Raw genomic sequence first — 4,678 nt, forward strand, 5'->3', positions numbered from 1 at the left:
TTCTTCATGCACAATATTTGTAAAAAGTTGCATTGTTTTTATAATCTTGCATAGTCTTGAAGTAGTTGACTCAGGTGAAAGGGTAATGAACAAGTAATGTAAGGAATGGAGTCTATACATGGAATTCAATCCATATAGTGCAAATTAAAACAAAAACAATTTATCAGTTTCACCCAAATCAACACATTAAAAATACATTAGTAACATTTTATATGGCAAAGAGGCAGTGGGATTAGTAGATCCCAATAGTGCTTATATATAGGCTCACAAGTTTAAGAAATCAAATTAATAATTTGAAGTAAAAACCTTAAAAATAATAAGTAGCAGTTAAAATTCTAAAGAAATAGCTCTATGCTAAAGTAATAATCATGTATTCTAACTTTGTGTAAAATGTCTCAGTATTATTTAAGCTAGTGAAAACGAGAGATTATAAATGTCCAACAAAAAAAAGACAAAATAAATTACAATGTTCCTAAGAATCCAATCAATTATCTTGAAAATTTTAATAGTGTGATAGGTAGGTTTATTGTTCCAAACTGGCCAATAGACACATGTGGGATTAATAAGGTTGCAGTTTAATTGAAGGGCAAAGAGATAAATGGCTCAGGGAGCTTTGCCTTTCCATCTCTTGCTCTCTGATGATCAGACCAGTGTGCATCTGCCTTAGCTAGTTCTCTGCCTCAACTTGCGAGCTACACTACCTGTGGGATGCCCAAGCTGTGGACTGTGTCGCTATAGTTTGAGGTTCCTTTGAGCTGCTTTGCCACACTTTTAGTGTATACATCACTTGAGCCACGGACTGTTGGACCCTGTCATCTGGCTGACTGTTGGTGACCTGCCCCGCTGTTTGCTGCCTGTGACCGGACTGCCTATATCACTCTACCAAAGACTCAGCTGTCTGCTTCCTTGACTTGCACCCAGAAACCCTAGTGAGTTGAAGGACTGCCAGTATATTAACTATCTCATGGAGTTGAACTGAGCCCTCTGTACTGCTCTGTGGACAAATAAGCTGTTTATTTCATTATGTTATATATATAAATATATATAGATTCATAAGTGTCCTGGTTTTGTTTCTCTAGAGAACCCTGTATAACACAGGTAGTGATATGGAAAACTTTTGCGATCTGTTGTATTTACAAACATTCAGCGTAATTAATTGCCTATGGAATATAATTCCAATCAGATAAATGGATTAAAAGCAGTAGGAAGGAATATACTATAATGATATGGATTATCTTCTGGTTCATAGGATTATTATTAATTTTTGTTTCTTTTTTGTACTTTTCTAAGATTTATATAGAAAGTTTTCTAAGCGGCTAGACGAGAGGATGTACACTGGTACAGATAGGAACTGAAAATACAGGGAATCCAGGGCGGATGAGCCCTGCAGGACCAGTGGTGTGGGTGGCGAGACGGGGAGGGTAGAGGGAGAGTGGGTGGGAAAGAGGGAACCGATTACATGGAACTGTGTGTGACCTCCTCCCTGGGGGACAGACAACCGAAAAGTGGGTGAAGGGAGACGTCGGACAGGGCAAGATATGACAAAATACCAATTTATAAACTATCAAGGACTCATGAGGGAGGGGAGAGTGGGGAGGGAGGGGAAAATGAGGACCTAATGTCAGGAGTTTAAGTGGAGAGAAAATGTTTTGAGAATGATGTACAAATGTGCTTTACACAATTGATGTGTGTATGGATTGCAATAACAGTTGTATGAGCCCCTAATAAAATGTTTTTTTTAAAAAAAGAGAAAGTTTTCTAAGCTTTCTGCAGTGAAATTGTGTAGTGAATTGCTGTTGCTTATCTAAGAAGGTGTCATCTAAGATCTACTACTGGAGAAAGGCAGATGAATAAGACAGGATTCCTGCCAAGTAGAGTTTATGTTTTACTAGGAGAAACAGTTATGCAATAATCACACTAAAATGGCTCATGTGCACCTCATGCTAATATGTCAATTCAAATGAAGGAGAGATGAAATCCTTCTGAGAAAATAGAGGAGAGAATTGAGTCAAGTCTTGAATGATGGGTGAGAGATCATTAGGTGGTCAAAAATGAAAGGATTTCTTCAGAAAGTGTTTGGAGATAGGCAAGTTCAGTACTTCTCTGACAGCAAGTCCAGTTGTGTGGGGTTTAGAGTGCCCTAGGAGACAACCAAATCTCTTATACTGGGGGAATATTATTAGAGAAGGTAGAGAAAGGCTAAATGTTTCAGGAACTTCATAAGAGTTCAGGATCATATCTTGTAAGTAACTCCCTCCCCCCAACTTCAAGGCAAAACCAAACCAACCAACCAACCAACCAACCAACCAACCAACCAACCAACCAACCATCCAACCAACCAGCTAAGCTCCTTACTATCAAGTGGATTCTGACTCATAGCAACCCAATAGGACGGGCTCGTACTGCCCATTTGGTTTTCTGAGAGTTTAAATCTTTACTGGAGTAGGCAGCCTCATCTTTCTCCCATTGAGCAGCTGTTTAGCATAAACCCTTGACTTGGTGGTTACCAGTTCAGTGCATAGAAAGTCATTGAAAATGTTCTATAAGTAACCAGATTTGTTCAAATAATGAGCATTTGAGGGAATACTCTTTGGCCAAAGCAACAGAAATAATGATTCAATAATTATTTAGATATTTTTTATTGAATTTGCACTGAATAAGGTAGAACTTCAAAGATATTGAGAGATGCTATCAAATGTAGCTATCCTTGCCACTAAGAAGCACGCTGGCCATACTTCTGAGACAGATTTCTTTGTCCTTTTAGCAGTCCGTATGCCCTTCTCCAGCACCACAATTCAAATGCACCCATTCTTCTTCAGTCTTCTTTATTTAATGGCCAGCTATCACATGTATGTGAGGGTATGGAAAATATCATATCTTGGGTCTGGTGCACCTTAGTCCTCAAAGATTAATAAGCTACCTCTAAATTTGCTTACTTCTGTGCCTACATTGTCAATGACTTTTTATAACTACCCACCAGTCTAATTTGTTTTTGAAGTATGTAGATCCACACAGAAAGGTTTAGTTTTGGTTTCTGAATACCAGGTATGATTATGTAGAAATAATCATGAGTTGTTTCCATAATCGTCTTTTTCTTCTCTACTGAAGAGAGGGCATCTGCATGCTTATTCTTCATCTTATTTGAGGACATAACGCCACGTTCAGAGTAAGTAACAGATTGTCACTCAGAAGACACGGACTACATTCAACCTCACACTTCATTCATTCTTCAAACTTAAGCCAGGAGTCACTTAATCTAACCACACTTCATTTCCCCTATATTCTCTACACATTAGTCATATGCTAGCCCAGATTGGTTTTTGGAAACTTAGTGAATGAACTAACTCTTCAGAAAGATCTTGAAATAGGGGAAGAATCCATGAAAGGATTGGAAAAATATGTGCCTGTAGAAAGCAGGATAGCAGGCAAATGGCAAGGAATGAGATGAAGAGTGAAATTCAGGGACTCCAAGAAACTCAGAGATGTGCAAAGAAACTCAGGGATCAAAAGAGCATGACCTTTGGAGCTGCCAATGCACAGTGAGGGTCATAGGGCTGGCCCCATCACGACACACGACTTTCTTTCACCGACCCATTGTTAAGGGGGACAGCATTGGAGACACTGTGGGGAAAGTGTGCCTGGTCTGCCCCATGCACAGTGGGGCGCAATGGGAAGGGAGTGCAACAGGGCAGCAAGAGGAGCAAAGTAACAAAGTCCCTGAGGAATCCTGAAAATAGACTTCTGACTTGGGGGACAGGGCTTGGCACCTCCTTAGACCTGATTGGAAAACATTCATAAGGGTCAGCAGACAGACCTCAACTATCTATCTTTCTCCTCCTCCTTCTCCTCCTCCCCCTCCATCTCTTCCTCCTCCTGCTCCTCCTCTTCCTCCATCTCTTTCTCCTCCTCCTTCTCCATCTCCATCTCCTTCTCCTTCTCCTTCTCCAGAATCTCCATCTCCTCCTCCTCCTTCTCCTCCTCCATCTCCTTCTCCTCCATCTCCTCCTCCTTCTTCTTCTTTCGCTCTAGTCTTTTCCCAAGGACAAAACAATGGGATCATCGGTCCTGGGGGACATGGGAGAGGAGGGGGCGGGGAGGGGATGTGGGGACTCAACAAACTCAGGGATAAGGGAACAACAAGAGATCTAAAGTTGATGGTAAGTTGATGGTAAGGAGGGTGTATAATGCTTGGTGGGGTTTGAACAAGTGCAATGTATCTGAGAGGAATTACTGAGAGCTGAATGGAGAATGAGCATGATAGTGGGACAGGAGGAAGGTGAAAGGAAATAGAGGACAGGACTAGGAGGCAAAAGCTATTTAAAGAAGTATAGCTATAGGCATATATATGTAAATATATTAATTTATAATGAAAAGTATTGAGGCCAATACACACATATTTATATGTTAAGTATGAAGATAGCAGAGGGACTTTGGGCCTCTACTCAAGGCCTCCCTAAACACAAGAACACTTTGTTGTTAATAAGCTGACACTCTGTATGCTCACCTTCCTGACATGAGTGCTGAAGAAAAAATGGGTGCATAAGCAAATGTGAAGAAATCAGATGGTGCCTGGCTATCAAAGGATATAGTGTCTGGGTCTTAAAGGTTTAATATTAAACAAGTAACCATCTAGAAGTGATGCAAATAAGCCCACATGGAAGAATCACACAAGCCTGGG

This window comes from Echinops telfairi, unplaced genomic scaffold, assembly GCF_000313985.2.
Source record: "Echinops telfairi isolate 266 unplaced genomic scaffold, ASM31398v2 ScPeMD7_7400;HRSCAF=8409, whole genome shotgun sequence".
Classification (NCBI taxonomy): domain Eukaryota; kingdom Metazoa; phylum Chordata; class Mammalia; order Afrosoricida; family Tenrecidae; genus Echinops; species Echinops telfairi.